Genomic DNA, 21,887 nt, shown 5'->3' on the forward strand with positions numbered 1-21,887 from the left:
TTGTTCATTTTCTTCAAGATGTTTTTTGGCTATGTTGGGTCCCTTACCCTTCCATATAAATTTGATGATTGGATTTACCATTTCTGCAAAGAAAACTTTTGGAATTTTGATTGTGATTGCATTGGATATGTAAATCACTTTGGATGTATTGACATCTTAATATTTAGTCTTCCAGTGTATGAACAAGGATTGTCTTTCCATTTATTTAGTTCTTCTTTAATTTTTTAGCCTTTTCTTTTTTAGTTTTACATGTGCAAGTCATTTATGTTCTTGATTAACTTTATTTCTAGATTTAATTCACTTAGCTTCTATTGTAAATGGAATTATTTTCTTGATTTCCTCTTCATATTGTTAATTACTTGTGTACAGAACTACTGTTGATTTTTACATGTTGATCTTGAACCCTGCCATGTTGCTAAATTCATTTTTAAGCTCTAAAAACTTTGTTATTAGATTTTTCAGGATTTCTTGTATATAGGATCATGTCATCTGCAAATGGGGAAAGTTTTACTTTTTCCTTTGCAATTTGGTGGCCTTTAATTTTTTTCTTGCTTAATTGCTCTGGCAGGACTTCCAGCACAATGGTCAATAAGAGTGGTGAGAGTGGGCATCATAGTCTTATTCCTAATCTTAGAGGGAAAGTTTTCAGTCTTTCACTATTAAGTATGTTAGCTGGGTTTTTCATATATGCCCTTCATCATATTGAGGAAGTTTCCTTCTAATCCTAGTTGGCTAAGTGTTTTTATCAAGAAGAGGTGCTGGATTTGTCAAATGCCTTTCCTGACTCAATTGAGATGATCATCATTTTTTTCTCTACCTGCATTCTAATATTGTGGTCTATTACATGAATTGATTTTCTTAATTCGTTAAGTTTTAGTATATTGTGTTTTTGTTTCTTATGTTGAACTACCCTTGTAATCTGGGATAAATCCTATTTGTTCATGGTGTATACACCTTTTGATTGTGATATATAATTCTTTTAAAATACTTTTGATTGTGATATATAATTCTTTTAAAATACTATCTGATTTGTTTTACTAGTATTTTGTCGAGGATCTTGGCGTCTATATTCATAAGGGATATTAGTCTATAATTCTCTTTGCTTGTGGTATCTTTATCTGACTAGGGTATTAAGGTGATTTTGGCCTCATAGAATGAGTTAACTTTTCAATATTTTTAGAAGAGTTTGAGCAAAATTGTTGTTAATTCTTCTTGGAATGTTTGGTAAAATTCACCTGTGAAGCTATTTGGTCCTGTGCTTTTCTTTGTTGTGAGATTTTTGATTACTGAGTCCATTTATTTACTTATTATTAGTCTGTTGGTAGCTCCTATGTATTCTTGATTCAGTGTAAGTAGTTTGTTTCTAAGAATTTGTCCATTTCATCCGAATTATCTAATTTGTCACCATACCATTGTTCATGATGTCCTCTTATATTCTTTTATTTTTCCTGTGGGATTGGTAGTAATGTCCCTCCTTTCATTTTTTATTTTAATTATTTGTGTCCTCTATTTTTTCTTCTTTGTCAGTCTACCTAAAAGTTTAGTGATTTTGTTGATTTTTTTCAAAGAACCAAATTTTGGTTTTCTTGATTTTATTGTTTTTTTTTTATTCACTATTTCACTTATCTCCAATCTTATCTTTGTTATTTCCTTCTATTTGCTTTGTGTGTAGTTTGCTTTTCTTTTTCTAGATCCTCCAATTGTGAGACTAGTTCTTTGATTTGAGATTTTCTTCTTTTTTAGTGTAAATATTTAGGGCTATAAATTTTCTTTTCAGCACTGCCTTTGCTCAATTCGTTAAGTTTTAGTATATTGTGTTTTTGTTTTCATTTGGTTCAAGATATTTCCTTATTTCCCTTATGATTTCTCCTTTGATCCAGTGATTGCTTAAGAGTGTATTATTTAATTTCCACGTACCTGTGAATTTGCCAGTTATCCTTTAGTTATTGATTTCTAGTTTCATTCCATTATGGTCAGAGACAATACATTTATTATTTCAATATTTTTTAATTTATTGAGACAGTTTTGTGAGCTAACATGTGGCCTATCCTGGAGAATGGCCCACGTGCACTAGACAAAAGTGTGTATTCTGCTGCTGTTGTGTGAACTGTTCTGAGTATATCTGTATATGTCTCTTAGTTCCAGTTGGATCTAAGTTGGAACTTAGATCCACTTAGATCTCAGGTGGAACTAAGATCTTCTGTTTCCTTGTTTACCTTCTATCTAGATATTCTAGGTATTATTTAAAGTGCTGTGTTGTAGTCTCCTACCATTAATATAGAAGTGCCTATATCTCTCTTCAAATCTGTCTAGATTTGTGTTATATATTTTGATTCTCTGACATTAAGTGCATATATATTTATAATTGTTATGTCTTCTTGTTGAATTGAGCACTTTGTCAGGATATAATGACCTTCTTTGTCTCTTGTAACAGTTTTTTAAAGTTCATTTTATCTTATATATTACTACCTCAACTCTATTTGAGTTACAGTTTACATTGTGTGTATGTTTCCCCCATCCTTTCACTTTCAACCTACTTCGGTCTATAAATTTAACGTAAGTCTCTTGTAAACAGCATATTTTTTTTTTTAAAAAATCTATTTTGCCAATCTCTGCCTTTTGACTAGAGAGTTTAATCCATTTGCATTTAATGAAATTACTGATAATGCAGGACTTTCTGTCATTTTGCTATTTTGACTTCATAAGTCTCATACCTTTTTGTCCTTCAATTCTTCTGCTAATAATTCAAATTTATTTGATTTTTTGGTAGTGTGCCAGTTTGGATCCCCTCTATTCTTTTCTGGATATATTTTTCAGATATTTTCTATGCGGTTACCATGGGGCTTAAATTTAACATCCTATATCTATGACATTCATGTTTGTTTTGATATCAACTTAACTCTAATATCAGATGTAAACATTTTTCCTATAACCCTCCATCCCCCACATTTTTGTTATATTTGTTGCAAATTATATATTTATACATTGTATATAATGTTAGACCATATATTTAACATTACTTTTATGTATTTGCAGTTTGAACCTGCAAGAAGTGAAAAGTGAAGTTACCTATAAAAAATACAATACAATAGTACTGGCAGTTCTAATTACCCATAGGGTTGCATTTACCAGAGGTCTTTATTTATTTATGCTGCTTTGATCCTCTGTCTAAAGTCCTTTTCTTTCACTCCAAAGAATTCCCTTTAGCATAGATTAAAGGGCATATCTACTGTGACAAATTTCCTCTGGCAATGCCTTTATCTATCCCTCATTTTTGAAAGACAAATGTTCTAGTCTTTTATGTTTTATGTTCTTCCTCAACATAAAATTCTTGATTGGAAATTGTTTTCTTGCTTGCCTCCATTGTTTCTGATGATAAACTGGCACTTAATCTTATTAGAGCTCCCTTGTACATAGAAGTTGCTTTTCACGCAACTTTCAGAAATCTCTTCTTCTCTTTGGCAGACTCATTTCTGTGTATCTGGGTATAGTTCTCTTTGATTTTATCCTGTTTGGGGTTTGTTGGGCCTTTTGATTGTGTATATTCATGTCTTTTGTTCAATTTAGGAAGTTTTCTGCCTTTATTTTTTTGAATATGCCTTCTACCCCTTTCTTTCTTTCTCTTCCTTTTACAAGTCCCATAGTGCATATGTTGAAATACTTGATGGTGTTCCACAAATATCTTAGACTCTGCTTTCATTCTTTTCTCTTTCTGCATCTCAGTCTGAATCATTCCAGTTGTCTTGTTTTGAAATTCATTGATTCTTTCTTCTGCGAGTTCCAATCTCCTGTAGAAGCCCTCTAGAGAATTTTTCATTTCAGTTATTGCAATCTTCAACTCCAGTATTTGTTTGCTTCATTTAAAAAATTTCTCTTTATTGAGATCCTCATATTTTTCATGCATTATTTTCTGATATCCTTTAGTTCTATCCCCATGTTTTCCTGTACCTCCTTGAGCATATTGAAGATCTTCTTTTTTCAAATATTTGTTCAATATGTCCAAGTCTGATCTTCTTCATTGATGATTTCTGAATTTTTATCTTGTTTCTTGGATGAACCATCATTCCTGTTTCATTTTTTGTCTAGGTGTCTTTTTGCACCCTTTGTATTAACTCTGGAATTTAGCTGTCTGTTTCTTGAGTTTGTATCCAAGTATGATATGACACGAGATTTTCTTGAATGCCAGGAGCTAACAAGAACAGACCAATGCAAAAAACACCTGTCAAGTCTTTGCAAATTGGCTCTGTGTTCAGTGATGCTCTCTATCAGAGTGTGACCCACCTATGAAGATCAGCCCAAAGTGAAAGTGAATTACAGGATCTTCTGCCTTTTCTGAGCTTATGTCTTGCCCTGGGCTTAAATAGTTTTGGGATTTCCCCTGTTTACAAAAATCAGGATGTCCCGTCTACTGTGAAATGTACCTTCCCCTCCTGAGTGGTCTATTGTACGTCTTAAAGCTGGTGATCCATTGCCTAAGGCTGGCTTGTCCTAATTGTTGGTTTGTTTGTTGTTGTTGTTGTTTGTGGCATTAGGATATATTCAACTGTGCCTTAGTACAAGCAGTGGGGCTTGCCCATGGTGCTCTTGATATATAAAGCCCAGACATTCTGCCAATTCTTTTTGAGCAGTGATACCCAGAAGTTGACAGCCAGGTGATTGTTGTACACAAGTTCATCATCTGTCATTTTAGCGTGGCCAACAGCCATAGCTTGATACAGCACCTTCTTCATCTGCAACTTGACTGTGGACTTCACCTCATCAACTTTGACCACCATGTTCTCATTGTGGGTCAGCAAGGAAGGGAACTTGCCAGCCTTAGTCAGGCCTGGGCACAGGATTCATGGAATCTGCTTGATCAGGGACTCAGAGGCCAAAAAGACATCATACTTCTTGGCCAATTTCTTCACCAGCTTCTTATTCTTGTTGAGTTTCTTCAGAGCATTGATGCTCATATGGGGATATCCACAGCCTTGGTTGGCCCCATCAAAGTGCTGCTGGTCCCATAGGACACACACAGAAAACTTGGGGTGGGGACTAGACCTAAGCCTGATGGTGCCTGAGAAACATTGGTCCTTCTGAGGGTTATAGTTCCACAAGCTGATCTGCAGCTTCACCATTTCTTAAAACTTCGGTACTTGTGCTAGTTCCCATGCAGGACTTCCCACACCACCTCGTAGAGTGTGCACAAGACACCTTGCTGCTCATAGTCCTTAGCACCGCAGTAACCAGAAAAGAACTGGTTTGTCTTAATTCTTTCTTATACTGCTTTAGCCATCTGCAAACTGCTTCTGTCTGGAGGGCAAGTTTTGGGAGAGCTAGCCAGAGACGAGATTCCTGGTTCAATTTTTCAGGCTGCCACTCAGTAGACTAGCACCAACATATAGCCACTCCTGTATACACATAGGGGTCATTCTCCCTGTGGAACAGGGCCAGGTACCCATGACGGGCGCACATGTTGGCTCCACATTGCACCAGGGAAGGAGAGGGGTCCAACAAGAGTGCCACAAGCTTCTACTGTTGTCAGTGTTGCTCTTTGTTTATTTAGCCATCGCCCAGTTACTACAATTGTTTAACTATTTGCCAGAGTTTTGAGGAAGTTGGCTCTGCCAGTTTATGCTAGTTGTTCAAAGATTCTGTGGGGGAAAATCACTCTGGCACACCTTATGCTGTTATCTTGGTAGATTAGAAGTCTAGTCCTGTATTTTATATATATTTTGAAAAATTCCCCACAGGGTTAGCAGTGATTTGTTTGAATGGATTCATAAATAAAATGTGTAACCTCAGGTTTAGATTCTCCCTGGAACAGAAAAAGAAGTAACATTTTTTGAGGACCTATTATGTGCCATACATTTTCCGGCACTTTGTACAAATTATTTAATTTGAATATTCCTAATAGCCAGATTCTGTACTCGGTGATTTATGTACTTATCTTGAGTCTTCACAGCAATTCATTTTACAAAGGAAGCAATTGAGGCTCTATGAGTTTATTCCACTTGTCCTGAGACATGAGATCACAGGAGTCAATATAGGGATATGAACCCATGTCTGCCTGACTCCAGAATAGTCAGACACAGACTTGCTGAGTATGGTTTAAATTACCTTGGGAGAAAACTTAGGCCATATATTCCAAAGAGCAAATAACAGATAGATCTTGAACAGCATCTGCACCTCAGATATTTAACAAGTTGGACCTCCAGTGGCCAACTCTAGCCCTGCTTCCTTCATTCTGTGAATACAAGATTCTTACAGAATATAAATTCTGTGAGTACAAGAGAAAGTTGACACCCACACGTGGTGGCATGCTCTGTACAGGTGGTGCTAATGTTCTTCTCACCGGGCAATGCTCAGCCAAGCAGTCAGGAGCCAGGGCTCACCAAGAAGCAGCTGGAATCATTCATGCCAGAATGAGGTCATCACTCGTATTCACTTCCTACTGAGGTCATCACTCATATTCATCCTCTTAAGATCAGTGCCCAAAGCTGGGCCTTTCACAGAAGAAATGCTGTGTGTGAATAAGATAAACAATAACCACTATCAACTGATCTTTAACACCTCAGGCTTGCTACAGTGACCAAGAGACTCCAAATCCAAACCCTTAAGTTGTCACAATTAGTCTAAATTAGTTTATTCAAGGGATGAAGCAGCTTCCTTGCCTTTTGTAGAAGCTAGAGTCAGGAGTAAGAGCCAAGAGCTTTTAGGGAACATTTGCTGTATGTCAGGGGTTTTGCAGCTATGATCATATTTAATTATCATGGACAGCTTATGAGGTAGGCATTAATTGTATCCTTCTTAATTTAGGAACCAGAGTAATTTAAGTTCCTGGCCCAATGTCACAGGGCTAGTTAGTGGCAATCGTAGGATTTGGAACTAGTTTGTTTGCATCCAAAAACTGTGCTCTTAATCATTACATTATGTGGCATCTCCTGGCAAAAAATAATATGGAGGATAATTATAATAATGGCCACCAACTAATCACACCTCTCTCAAACCCTTTGCAACATATCATTGTTGCCCCTCTCATCAAGAGGTGGTTCGTTGCTCCATCTCCTTGAATGTGGAATGAGCCCATGAATTGCTTTGACTAATAGTAAAAGGCTGAAGTGACACTGTGGGAGTTTCAAAATCTAGACCTTAGAAGGCATTGTAGCTTCTTCTTTCACCCTCTTGGAATCCCAAGACTGCCATGTTGTTAAGTCCAGCCTGTTCTACTGGAAGATAAGGTCATTCGGAGCAGAACAAAAGCTCCCCAGCCAGTTACCAGCACCAGCTGCCAGTTGTGTAATAAAGTCTTTGATGTTCCAGCATCAGCTGAGCTCCTGACTGCTGCTGCACCACTGGGCCTAGGCAAGATCAGCAGAAAAACCTCCCAGTCAATGTACAGAAATGTAAAAAAATAATAGACCATTATTGTTTTAAGCCAGTAAGTTTTGGGGTGATTTGTTATGTAGCAATAGATAACTGAAAGATAGGTTTTAAATTAATTATCTATATTGGGTTACCTGGTTTGTAGCAATTTAGTATTGCATGATATAGAATCACAGGAAGGATGAGCTGGAGGCAACTTAGTATCTAAATAGACCCTTTTATTTTATAGAGGAACTAACAGGAGACGTGACTTGTCCCAAACCACAATTTCTTAGAGCCTGGGTCAAGACTAGTATCTAAGTTATCAGAGCCCATGTCTAGAGTTCTCTCCACTACACTGTACTGCCCAACTACAAAGGCAGTAAGAAGAAGAAAACGTTATTTCCATCTAATGTCAAGGATAGAAGCTAAAAGCTGTTTATCGTCTTAAATTCTCATGACATCCATGCAATTAGATCCATATGCCCAGGACCCATAACATATCAGGAAGCAATTACTGGAAACAAGTCAATGAGTTGTCACAATTGAGGACATATTGACTCTCATGGGATCTATGCATTCATGGATGTGCTGCCTCCTTAGCAAATTGGTTCTTCTCAAACTAGATTATATACTGTAATCATCTGTGGACTTTAAAAAAAAGTAATCTGAATCGTGCCCCCAGCTTCAGGATTTTTAAAACCTTCCCAGCTGAAATCTAATGAACAGCTGGGGTTGAGAACCCCTGCTCTGGATTATAAGTTCCTAGAGGGCAAGATTTTCTTCTTTGTATCTCCCTTTTAATCTCATGCAGAGTGATTATTGATGAAACTGGAGACAGCATGCTGAAAATACTTACGGAGGGCAGCTGTGGCAGAGTGGAAAGCACATGGGCTTTGATATCAAAAATATCTGTCTTTAACTCTCAATTTTGCCATTTAGTAGTTGTGTAGCCTTGCACATTACAGTATCTCTGAGCCACCTGTAAAACAGATATAAAGATGATACACACTTCCCAGAGATGTTGTGAAGCTCAGCTGAGCTTATTTAGCTTTAAGAAGGTTACTTGATAACAGTACAAACTTTATCAAATATTGTTATTTCTATTCAAAATGGAAGCAAGGTAATTTTTTTTAAAGAGTAGAAATAATAATGAAAGATGATTACAAGAATTTAGAGAATACAGAAAGTTATTTTTTTAATTAAGTAAAAAGTAATTCCTCCATAAGTACATTAAGCATTTTTGGTGTCTCCTCCAGAATTTTTCCTTGTCATGTGTGTGTGTACATGCACATAAACATATACACACAATTTTTAAAAAAATAAAAAGTTACAGGATCATACTGTGGCCATCTTCATGTTAATAACTATATATCTATGACCATGAGTGGTGATTATTATAATGTTTTTCTAGTCTAGTGATTTGGTGAGCAATTGAAGGAAATAAGATGGCTAGGATGGAATGGAAACTCATGCACAATCAGCAGATTTGCAGGAAAATTACACATTTTGTGACAGTTTAATATTTTCTGAAGTTTGTTTGCAAAGTTCCACTGAGGCTTACCTATTTCCTCGTCTGAGAAAGCTGATATTTTTCATAAGAGTTTGTGAATTGACATAGAAAAAAAGAAGGTGCCAGCCCTGCCCTCATTAGAGAGACTTGCCTCACTTAAAAGGCCTGGGTGACAGTCCCCAAATCCTTTGGGCTAGCAAAATTTATTTACACATGATTTCAAAGGTAGCAAGGAAGGGAAGGGAAGGAAGACTAAAAAGTGCTTATTCAAGTTAACTATTAATTTGGGAAAAGCAAATTTCAAACTCAAGCCAACCTAGAGCTGATCCCAAAGTCAACAGTTAAGAGAGCCAGAGCAAACACACAGGCCAAATCTCTGAGACTGATATTGTCTGGCAAGCTCTGGCTTGGGGGAGGATATGGACACAACTGAACCCTTTCCAGCTCAAGTCTCCTCTTTTACTGGACTTAATTCCTAACAGAGTCAGAGACTCCCTATGTCTGTTGACTGAGACCTCGCCCATAAGGAGCCTGTGACTACAGAATCATAAGGAACAGATGGGCTGTGATTGTGAAAAAAAAGAGGACCCTTTTAAGGATGTTCCTAGCGTGGCATGCCCAGTAAGTGTGGCTCCATCAAAATAAGTCCTTGAGAGAGTAGTGGATGGTTCTATTTGAACACCATGACTCTGAACAGAATTCCTGTTCAGAGGAATTCCTGTCCTTCGAATTCCTCTTTGCCAATTGTCTTCAGAGCCTAAAGAGAAAAATCCATTATTTGATAGTGCTGTCTGATATTGTTTTGGCGTACTGATGTTTAGAACAAAAATAACTAGGCTTGGAATTAGAGAAACCTGTATGTGACTCCCAGTTAATCTATTTAATAGCCGTGTGACCTTGAACAAGTCACATACCCTTGATATTTCTTAATTTCCTTATCTGTAAAAAGGGGATCATGATCTTTGCCTACCTCCCATCATTTTTCAAGTGTGAAATTGCTTTGATGCAAGAGTAGCCTCCAAAGACACTGCTGGGCAATCCCTCTCACAGGTCATAGAACAGAAAGGCTCACTAACCAAATTGAGATGCTTGAATCATATAGATTATGAAATCAATTTAGAATGAGAAGGAAAGATATAGGCATATAAACCCTGAGATAGAGTGTGAGTGGGTAGAAATCTATACTACCTAAATCCTGGAGTGTGCAGTGTTCATATGCCCTGTCTCTCTGTGTCACATCCACCTTCCCTACTTGGTGGTTTAATTACAGGACAGGCAATGAGGTTTAAGAAGAGGGGACTACAGACAGAAAGGGCCCTGGTCAAGAATACATGCTTGCTCTGTTGAAGAGACACACCTGGTCAATAGTTATAGCTTGCCAAATAGCTTGCTGAGCAGCCATGGATTTCATTTGTGTTCCTTGGGCATCTGACCCAGGATGGATATCATCAATTTATGACTGATTTACGGCCTCAAGCATATTGATTGCTCATATATATCAGTGTATTCAGAATTTTTAGTGCCTCATATATCTCTTGCATATGTATATGCCATTTATGTTTAGTGCACAGGTGTCATGTTTATTTAGTGCCTCATGAATACTGGATATCTCTTGGTCCTTCCATCTGTTTTTATCTATGTTAAACACATACAGGCTATAATTTTTAATGTAACTCATGGATCTCATCCAATTTGTTGTCTTCTATAGCAGAATTAAATATTCTTAATACAACAAACGTATCATTTTATTGAAAGGCTCAAGTGAGAAAGCACTTTGTAAACAGTAAAGTCCTACACAATTGTTAGGAATTATTACTATTATTATGACTGAGCAAAAATAATTCTGGGTAGTTACAAAAATCAAATCTACCTTCAAAGGGTAAAGGGGAGGCAGTTTAATTTGGTGATTAAGAGCCGTAAGCTCTGCTGATAACTTGCTTTTCTTACCTTTGGAAAGTTACATAACCTCCCTGAAACTCAGTTTCCTTATCTATAAAATGAGGATAAAAACAATAGCTTCTTCACAAGGCTGTTGTGAAGATCAAATAAGAAAATATATGTAAAACACTTAGGATCATGCTTAGCCCATAGTAGTGATGATATCTATCCTTTATTGAATCCTGACTCTGCCAGACACTCTATGACTTGGGTCCTATTATCATGCCCATTTTTCAGATGAAGATTTTAAGACAGAACCAGAATGTAAATCCAGTCTCCAAAACCCTTGCTCTTAGCCATTATGCAATGCTGACTCTTACAGAGTAAATACGCAGTGTGTAACATTATGGTATTAATAAGATTGACCATTGGGGCAGCTATTCAGTTTCTGGTACTTAATAAATGCCACTAAGGTTGACATTTTGAACCGACTCTCTTAACCTCAGTTCTACCTTCTTTATAGTCAGAAGGGAGGAAAACAAAACAGAATAGATTCTAGAATCCTTTGCAGGTTGGGTTATGGATGCAAATTCTGCTTTGTACTGGATGCATTTGTGAATGACATAGAAGACAGAAGTGAGGGAGAGGCCATGTTCTTGCTTCTAGGTTACTTGCTTCTAGGTTACTGGCAAATAAGGTGTGGTGAGCAGATTCACAAGTGGTTCTGTGATTCCTGACTCCTATGTAATCCTCTCCCCTGGGGTATGGGCTGGACCTGTGACTTGGTTCTAATAGAATAAGGCAAAGTATGGAATTAGGTATACATGATTATGTTACATAATAGAGTAAAACCATCTTGCTAGGATACTCTCCCTTACTGGCTTTGAAGAAACAAGTGGCTGAGGGTGATCTCTGGCCAGTAGCCAGCAAGAAACTGAGGCCCTCACACCAACAATCTGAAAGCAACTGAATACAACCCAAAACCACATGAACTTGGAGACAGAACCTTCCCCAGCTGAGACTCAGATGAGACCGCTGAAACACTGTAATTGCAGCTTTGTGAGATCCTGAAGCAGAGGACCCAGCTAAGCCATGCCTGAACTCCTGAGATAATAAATGACTGTTGTTTTCAGCCATGAAGTTTGTCGTGAAATTATGTCACAAAAGAAAACTAACACACAAAGTTATAGAGACTGAAGGTTATGAGGCAGCTGTGGCAGCATGTGTGATGGCAGTGTCACCAGAGCTTCCTGACATGGAGATAGCAGCTATGGTGGCCTGAATGCTCTCCAATTCAATAGTCCACTGGGGCCCTTGACATCCACACTTAGAAACCTTTTGAAAATTTTGTATTTACCCAGTTCCTTGTATTCTCTTATCTTGCAGTACCCAAAGTAATTTCTATTTCCTATACTGAATTTTAGTTCATACAGTCATCCTGCTTCAAAACCATGGTCCCTCTATCCCAAAGTCTAGTGCTGATAGTGACCCAAAAAACATTTTAGGGGAAAACAGAGTAGTTTCCACACAAAATAGCAAAGGAGAATGGAAATGATTTGAGCAATGCTATTTCACTGAATATTACCCTTTAAGGTAGGTAATATTAATTTCATTTCTTAATGGAGAAAACTGAAGCTCAGATTTCCAGTGATTACCTAAGATCATACATCAGGTGAGTAGCACACTTGAAATGTCATTCTGACACCTGACTGCACTTTCTTCCCCCTGCACTATGCTGTAAAGCATCGTCTGGGTTCCTATCTGTCTCCTAGTTCATTAATTCCTCAGATTTCTATTGCACACTGATCATGTGTTCTGTACTGTGCTAAGCACAGAAAACTTACAGGGCCTCAGGTCTGGAGAAGCTCACAGTCCACTGGAGCAGATAAATGAGGAAATGGATAATTACAAAGCAGAGTATCAAGCTGCATGATGGAGGCCAGACACAGGATGCTGAGGGGGTAGTTCAGAAGAGTATCATTCCTGGAGGAAGGGGCACATGATAGCATAGCCCACCTTTCCCTGAGGCTCCTACGTGTATTTCTCACACAGCTCTGGCAGCTCTAGAGCAATGTTGTCCAGACAGGGACTCTAGAAGAAAAAGTCAGGGGCTCACATGACTTGGCGAGACCTGACTGGACACAGAGCTATACTGATGGTGCTCATTCCGTAGTCCCAAGCCACCAAGAAGTCCCTGGAGGTCCCAAGCTTCTTCTCCAAAGCCAATAGGCTGTCAAGTTCCGTGGAGATGCAGACTTGCTTAATTTGGTGGTTGGCTCTTTGCAACGAATGTGCTTCCAGTAAATTGTGGTTTTCAAAAATTAAATTAAAAGCCTTTGATTTGGTTTAAAGATAGATCTGGTTAACTTCTATTAAAGCTTATCTGGCTCTCCCATCAGGAGAGAAAAAAAGATTCAAAAGTTTAAATCTCAGTAAGAACTTAGATTGGATAGGATGTCAAAATAGCTCAGTTTTAGTATCTCATGGGCAATTTGTTTTAACCCTTCCAAGCCTCAGTTTCTGCATCAGAAAAACAGGATAACTAATTCCTATTTGAGATTGTGAATGTGATCGTTTCTGTGTGGATTCACTGTGGGTGGCCCTGTCCCTGGTATGCTTACCTTCAGAGTACCTCAGAGGTATGCTTTGCTCTGCATGTCCACTGGCTCCAGGCATCAACTGGTTTCCCTCTGGGTATGTACATTGGGTGGCTGTGGTTGGAGACTGAAGGTTGGGAGGAAGGGAGGAGCTAGGATATTCCTCCCCCAACCCCACTCTTCTTCTGATGGAATCTCCAACCACAGCTGCGTCTCCTCCATGGCGCCTGTTTCCCGAAGGCATGCCCACTTGGCTCTAGTTTTGTGAGGTGGGCCCAGCACCTCAGCTCAGGGAGCACCACCTCCTCCCCTTCTTCCTTCAGCCCAGAGTACCAGCAGCTTCCTGCTCCGGTTAATCTCTAGGTTGTCTCATCACCTCCGGTTTGACTTCTCTCTTTTGTCTTTTGTATAATCACTTCCTGGTATATAATTTCCTCTTTTAAATACTTAGATTTCTGTTTTCCAGGTTGGAATCCGATGGCTGTAGTGAGTGAAAATGCCTACTTAACCCAATGTCTGGCAAACAGATATTCAATAAATGATGCAGGTATTATGTTTCTCCTTATGATTATGGAGAATATAATGAGAAACATGTCTTTGGATAGGATAGAAGGGGAGAAAGGCCTAACAGGTTCTTTTGACAGTTGGTAGCCCCCTTGGGTGCCTGGAGCCTGGATCTGAGTGCTGGGAAGAGCTGGTCCCAGCCTCTCAGTGCTCAGGCTGCAACCACTAAACCTCCTGAGAATGTTGGTTCCTCTGTGTCCCCCTAATGAAGAGCAGATTTTCCACCCCCACAATCTGGGGTGAGAGCTCCTCCTACTCACCCTAAGAACAGAGGAGGCATGTTCCAAGAATATTTGCCACAGCTATTCAACCAAGATCTTGTTTTCACATTCCTGCTGACAGCGTTCCAGGCCGGCACCAGTCTGTTTATGCTCTGTGGCCATCTTATTTTCCATTCCCAGCACAACCAGGGTCAGAAGCACCCAAAATGGACCTCACCCAACATCAGAAAAAGTTTCATACAGTTTGTGTCACTGGGCAGGCAACTGGACAATCACTGCACTGAGCTCTGGACAAGAGGGTTGGTGAAATTCATTCATCTTTATAAACAAATGCCGAGGATGGTTCCTGGCACATTTACTCACTATGAATGAAGGGAGCACAAATGCAGTCCCACAATTCAGTCTCTGAAATAAGCTCTCCTCTCAGATACCATAATGCCACCTACATTGCTTGAGCAACAAATGTGTGTTGGACACCATACATACACTACTGTTAATCCTCACAATGACCTTGTGGAGTAGGGTTATCAATTCAGTCTACAGATGATGAAACAGGCTCGGAGAGGTTGAGTGATTTGTGCAAGGTTGCGCAGTTGGTCAGTGCCAGAATTGGGATTTAGAGCCACATTCTTTATGCTCCAAAATCTGCATTATTTCAACACTTTTACACTTCCTTCCTGGCATCTTTATCGCAGAAGTTTAAGAATACTCTGGGTGTCCACAATTATCTTTCACAGCTGCCCCTCTGCAAAAGCCTGGGTGGACTCCAGATGACAGAGTGAGAGGGAAAATGCCTCTGAACCCTGCAGAATCCACTGTAGCCAATCTCCAGGGTCTCTTCTATAATGCTGGTGCATCAGCAGTGACTGGAGAAACCAGAGCCATCTGCAGAGGGCAGGGGCACTATGGAGGGGGAGTTTCTCTTGGATTCACTCTCATCACTCTTAGATAGAGTAACATAAAGAGAGATGGAAGTCATTGGTGCTTCAGTGGCTGGGGTGAGGACCAGGCTTTGTTATTGAGACCAGCTAGAGGCATAGTGAACAATTATTAAACCCAAAGAAACTTAAAGAACAAAGCACCAGTCAGTGAAGGTCAATTTTATGGGTACTGTACCTAACCTTTTATTTCTGTGATCTGAACATTCTGGTCTTCCACATTGTGGCATCACAAAGGTAATTGTAGTTACATATAGTACCCAAACTCTGGTGTGCGGTGCTCTCACCTACTTGAATGTAGAAAGACAAATCTTTTCCCCAAACCCCTCCCAGATATTTCTGAGAAACGCTGAGGATGCTTACACATGTCTAAGAATCAGCACCGGTGGTTTCTTGCCTAATACTGTAGCTGCCACCCAAAGCTTGATGCAAAGCAAGTTTACTCCTCTCCCATGATATCTGATATAGAGATGTGCACACGTTAGTTTCTTGCTTGATGAATGTGTCCAAATATGCATGTTGCAAACTCCAAAAATGTTTACTGTGGAAATAGACACCACTTAGCCTTTTATTTATTACTAACCACTTACCTAGCACTTGCATGGCAGATAGAAAATGGACTAAATCTGTTCAAGGAATTGGTGGGCTGTGGGTGGTTTAGACTTAATTTTTTTCAGCACCTAAATAAAATAAATAGTTATTTAACTTTGCAAGTAATTAGAAAAATTGTAAGGAAGAGAAATCATCAACGGAAACCCAATTGCATATTGAGTAATATAATATTTATTCAATTACAATGCACCCACTACATTCTGGGCCATTTATATACATATTATAAATTATATATCTCATTTATTCATCTAGGAAACCCTTTAAGTGGACTATTCTTTGTATTTTAATGTTGAAAAATACAAGTAAGTGACTCACCCAAGATCCCATCAAATGTGATGGAAAGTTGAAAACCCGTATTTGTGTAATAACTAAGCCTGTACCCTTAACCACTGCTCTTTATTACCCCCTCTGCTCTCTGTCAGTCTTGCTATATCCAGAGCCTCAAAATCACTGAAACACAAGTAGTTGCTACAGGATGATGAACAGTGATGAGAAACTAAGGGAATCAGCATATCTGAGGTGATGGATGAATTTATTATCAATAGGAGGTTCAGGGATGACAAAGCAAAATTAGAATCTATGGAACAAAACCTCAAGCTCTCAGTGTGCTGTGCGAAAAGCACATTGTCATTGTTTTCTGATGAGGGATTTGATGACTTGACATGCCTTCCCATCTATTTACCCCGAAACTACTCTCTTCAAGGATGGTTCTCTGGACAGAGGCAGTCTGAAAAGCTCAGATTTAGAAAAATGTGTCCCCAGGCCTCCTCTCCCTGACTCATTGTGTGGTCTCATGCCAGTGACTCACCAACCTGTAACTTAATTTTCACATCCTACGCAGGGCTCAGAGTTCAACTGTTGGGTTCCTGGGAACAGATTGTTATAGAGGTGGTGAGGTTAGTGAATCTGAAGAGATGGGGATCCTTGGGCCATGCTTCTCTCCTCTGGTCCATGAGTGCCCATGGGTGGGTCAAGATCAAGGAAACTGAAGCAGCTTCACTGGGGGGGACAGCCCCCTTTTCTGATGATGCTGTGTGAAGACTGAGGGAGAACCATCCCCCATATGTGGCCTTCTATGGCCATGGGCTGTTAGAGTAGAACAATGCTCTGCAAATGAAGAAATCCTCTATGTGAAGAATGGATTCATTTCAAACTTGTCTGTTCTCAGCTACACTGAAAAAACTCATACAGGTCCCTATTCTTGATCCAGGCCATTGTCAACCTCTCTCTGCAGTCTTCTAGATAAACTCTGGGATGGAAAAATTCACTTGGGATGTGAGCAAGAAACTCAGAGAGTTAGCTGATGAGGACCATAGACTAAATCTCAGGAATAAAAGTATCTTCAAGAGATCCCATTCCTCTGCTTCCAAGTAGGCCATAACCTCGTTGAACATCCTTGGAGACACCATTTCCAGAACAGGATATTATAACAATGGGGCATAACAAGGTGTTATAATGCATTTCTCTCGCCACCTGATGAACTGAGATACAATTCATAGATCTCAAGATTCAAAACTGGGTATGATAGCACACCCCCAAGATACAGAATTTCAAAGGAAAAGGCCCATGAACCTTCACTCTTGGCCCTCCACCAGATCAAGAATAGGGAAGAGTGGCATGAAGATAAAATAAAAGATTTCTTTGGAGAGAGCTGTGACTGCTTATAGGGAAAGTTGCTGGTGCTGGAGGAGAGCATTTAAAGGTATTCTGTGCAGTAGGGGGACACAGAGAATTGTTGTCTGAGTCACACCTGAGAGAGCAGATTGTGATTGGGACCTGACTCTTTCCCCAAGAGGTAGAGGATAAGACAGGGGTGACTTGCTATCTTGGTTTAGGAGGCAGGGAGTACTGCTGGGTGAGTGTGGACTATACTCTGGATCCTTTTAGGGTAAGGGAACAATAATTTCCTGTGCACTGGAATTATCATGTACTTGGGTCATCTTACATCTTGCCTAAAACTGCCTCCTGGAGGAGTGAAGGGGTTTTGCCAAAGAAGCTGGAGATGTGCTGCCCCAATGCCTCAAGTGGCACCATGAATAGAGATATATCCATCAGGGTCAAGGGGTTTGCAGAAGAGTGATCCCAGAAGAGGACTTTGGAAGAACCCCAAACCAGGCCCTATGAGAAGAGAGTCTTCTTGCCCACCCAAGGATGCTTTCTTTGGCCAAAGACCAGGCTCAGGTCAAAGCTGCCCTATTGCCTTGCCTTACTTCCCTTGCATGGCTTTGAACATGATGTTTCTGAAACAGCAGAGAGAGGGCATGGGGATGGGGGAGAACCAGAATAGGAGGAGTCAACAATAAAGTTGCATTTTGATTATGCCAAGGGTCATGCTTGTTTAACATTGATTTCACAAAGCGGGAAAGGTTCTTCCTATTTTTTTGTTTACTTGTGTTTGTTTACTCGTTACTAATAAACACCTTCAACTTTCTCTTGGAGCCTGACCTCATCCCTACCTTTATATTACTTATCTCTGTATCTCGTAATATTTTGTATAACCCTCTATTGTAACACATCACCTTATATTATAACTGACTGCCAGCCACTGTTCTTCACATTGAAATATGAATTCTTTGGGGGCATTAACTATATCTTATTCATGCTAATATTCCCTGTACCCAGCACAGTGAAGGCATTCTGGTACACAGTCAACTCTTGTGAGATAGATGATTAAATGAATGTATGTATGTTGATAGGAAGTATTTGGCAAAAGGAAGAGATATTTTGACCTTTAGGAGCTTCAAATCTCACCAACTTGACTGTACCCATGTTTCCACTTGTAACTCCAAGCTTGTTCCTTGAAGAGCTCAGTAGCTCTTTGCCTCATCTGTATTGTTGAAGGGAAATCAATTATACCCTTGAGACAGCATGCCTCTGAGGATGGACGGAAACATTGGAGAGAACAAGCTCCCCAACAGGGTAAATAAAAAATGGGAACTGAGCCATGCCTTCTTGATTTCAATAGAACCTTCTGTTGTACAGGAAACAGTGGAGAAATTGTTCATCCACATCTCATTCCTGATGGAAATAATCTCACTGCAAAGTCAGTATCAGCTTTGATTCCCTGCCCTGGGAGGAGATTTGGCCAAAAGGCACAAAGTGGTCAAAAGGCACAAAAAGGGCCTGTACAGACAGTTGGGCGGCAGGAGACCCTCACACTCCATCCTTTTTTCAGTGGCAGAACTCAGTGCCAGGGTGGTCAGCCCAGCCCAGCCCAGCCCTGGGCTCCATCTCCTTTTTGGGACCACAACAAGATCACAGACGGAGGAAGGAAGTTCATTCCAGGCCTGAGGGCCAGTGCCCCAGTCCATGGCTTAGGTCCCTGAAAGAAACAAGCAGTTAAGAGTTAAGAGAATCTGAGGGGCCAAAAGCAGATTGAATAAGAGGAAGAATTGACTGAAACATTCCAGGTCTTCTTGAAAAGCTGTCCAACTAAACAACCTGGAAAAGGCACTTACAGAGCAAAAGCAAACACTTGCTGTCTCAAAGCTAATTTTAAAAATGTCCTTTTCTCTTCAAATTTCATCACCATGACTCATCACACTACAGGCCAAGATTCTGCAGCTCTGAGTCAGACTGGGCCCTGGGAGCTGATACTCAATGGGAGTTTTACCTAAATAAAGCCTGCAAAACGGGCCTGCTGTGATACATGGATTAAACATTTGCTAATTCAGCAATACTCCTGCCCTTACACCTCTGCCATTCAAATAGACGACCTCACATTCCTGGAGCTGCTGGTGAGACAACTCTTTTCTTAGACATGAAATCCCCCCTCCCCTTTCTTGAACCTTCACTTTGTGCATTTCCATACTTTCCCTTCTAATTTAGTTCCTTTTCCACAATCCAGTCAACACTGCAAGTGCTTTATTGATACTTGCAGCCGGAACAGGTGTGATGACAGTGTACATTGCAGAAAGGATCTAGTGTCTCCTTCACTAAATGTCAATCAGAGAGAATTTGGGATCTTAAAATATCAGAGCTGGAAATGGGTTCAGCACATGTTATCCAGTCATCCAGCCCCCTCATTATATAAATAAATAAACCACTCAGAGATGTTCAACAGCTCACCAAGGTTACACAGCCAGTTAGGAAGAGAATCTAGACAAGAAGCCAGGGTCAGCTTACACCTTAATCTCTTGACAAAAATCTGCTTTTATTTATGGTATGTCCAGATGAATCTCTGACTCTACAAAAACCACAGCTCAATAGGGGGGAGCTTCCTCATTTCAGACCCTTAGGCATGAGAGTGGAGTCGATGTTCAGGGCTGATGTCTCAAGTCTCAGTGACTAGACAATGTGCCTGGCATAACCATAGTGCAAAAGGCCTGAGACACCCAAGGCACAGAGGCAGGACTGGCAGGGAGTGACCTGGAGGCAGAGACACAACCTTTTGTCAGGGATGGTGGCAGCTGATGGTTAAGCAAAGCAATAGAGAAAGGAACTAGGTTTGTCAGCTGTCCTTGCAGCACATGGAGGGTGTAGCCCTTCTTCTAAATGAAGAGAGGGTGCAATCAATTGTAGTAAGAATGGCTTTGGCATCAGGCTGTTGAAGTGAGAGTTCTTTGGATTGCAGAAGAGGTCCACTTATGCTGGCTCAGGTAGAAAGGATTGTGAGACTATAGAGACCTCCTAGGAACCCAAGGAGAGATGCCATTGTATAGCTGGAACTCCTCAGCACAAAAATCAGGACTCTGTCAGGAACCAAAGTGGCTGATTCTAGACTCCAGTCTCTTTGATGCTACATCTCTGTCTCTGATCTCTTCCGCTCTTTTTGTCTCTCATTGTCTATCTCTGTCTTTGTAATTTTTGCAACCCTTTCTCTTGACATCTCTGCTTCTCTCAGTCTTGCTTTTCCTGCTGCCTATAGGTGTCTTTGTTTAGTTTGCACATGGCCCAGAACAGCTGACCCCAAGACATGGTCCACCTCATACTTTTCAGTTCAGCTCCTAGAGCTCATTTGCTGTGACTTTCCATGATTCTGAAATCACAAGGGAAGAACTGAATTGGCTCATATCACATTTTTGAGCTGGCAGTGCAAGTTATTGCTGTGGCCACCCATGGATTAACTGCCCTTGTGGGGAGGAGGTCCAAGCCTTATCCAATTGACTGTGGCCACAGGGGTGGGATCTCACAGCTGCAGCCAATAAGCAAGGAGAAAGAGTTGAACGGGCAGTGAAGGATCTCCATACCCAGGAGACCCAGTTAGAGATTCCAGCTTTGCCGCCACCCAGTCCTGACATTGGGCAAGACTCCTACTTCTCCCAGCCTTAGTTTCATCCATAAAATGAGGGGGGAAAAGCCTACTTCTTCACAAGATTGTTGAGAAGATTAGATGATTACTGTCTATCAAGTCCCTACCACATGCCTGGCATATATATAATGAATGCAATATCAGTGACTACAGAGTTAAAAGAACCAGAGCCTTAGACATATGAAGCACATCCTGGCATGTGGTCTTTTGAACTTCTCTCTCTTTCTTCATTCAAATATTTTTCTCTTTCCTCTCTGGATGCTTCTTAATTTTTCCCTTGTCAGTGCGAAACCACAACTTGAATATTTCACAATAGAATGCATTGAAGCCAATGTTTTCTATTTGTATATGACTTACATACTCTGCCCTGCTATTGCCAATAAGATTAAAGGGGTGGAGGGTGTGGTTTACTGTATTGAATAATGCTGTGATCTGTTTTGTTGAAAATTGCTTCAACAAAGGAAGGAAGTTGTCTAGGATGACACTGCTGGCTCTTATAACATAAATATGGAACTCTGGGTTGTTGCTTGGCAAAAATCCCAAACTTTCCCTCAAAGAACTCAGGCCAAATTGAGAGCCAGTAACAGAATGCAGAGATATATTTAATAAAAGGCAAAAATTGCTCCAGATGCCAGAAATGGTTGTAAACAAATACTTTGCCAAACATACAGTATGTTCTCTCTGTCTTTCGGTTCCCTCTCTGTACATGTTGCAAAGCCATTGCCTGTAAAGCCGAATGGATGAGATGTGTCAAAGAGATTGCCAAGTTTGATGATTGATCTGGTTGGGAGGAAGTAGGTTAGCAGGGCCTTGGCAAATTAGAGATAAGCTCCAAAAGGGCAGAGAGGTCCAAAAGGGCAGAGTGGTCAACAGACAGAGGCCAGGTTCTAACGAAGCCATGGTGAGGACAGGCCTGTTTCAGGTGAAAACAGGAGAGGTGTGATGCAAGAACAGAGCAAGAGTCTGGGT

General features: G+C 40.2%; 1 long non-coding RNA gene and 1 pseudogene across 4 annotated transcripts in view; both read right to left on the minus strand.

The window, feature by feature from the left end:
• Nucleotides 1-4,550: 4,550 nt before the first annotated feature.
• On the minus strand, nucleotides 4,551-5,205 carry LOC143643418 (large ribosomal subunit protein uL1 pseudogene; annotated as a pseudogene).
• Nucleotides 5,206-5,975: 770 nt separating this feature from the next.
• The window catches only part of LOC143643419 (uncharacterized), a 43,927-nt gene continuing 28,015 nt past the window's right edge, over nucleotides 5,976-21,887 (minus strand). For 3 of the 4 annotated variants that reach the window (XR_013156266.1, XR_013156267.1, XR_013156264.1), the window contains 3 exons: nucleotides 15,646-15,735; nucleotides 8,204-8,326; nucleotides 5,976-6,502 (listed from right to left, as the gene is read on the minus strand). This is a non-coding gene — a long non-coding RNA (uncharacterized LOC143643419). Of the gene's footprint in view, nucleotides 6,503-6,566; nucleotides 7,341-8,203; nucleotides 8,327-15,645; nucleotides 15,736-21,887 lie in introns of those variants that run through there. The other variant, XR_013156265.1, reaches the window with a different exon arrangement.

This window comes from Tamandua tetradactyla, chromosome 8 (genome assembly GCF_023851605.1).
Source record: "Tamandua tetradactyla isolate mTamTet1 chromosome 8, mTamTet1.pri, whole genome shotgun sequence".
Classification (NCBI taxonomy): domain Eukaryota; kingdom Metazoa; phylum Chordata; class Mammalia; order Pilosa; family Myrmecophagidae; genus Tamandua; species Tamandua tetradactyla.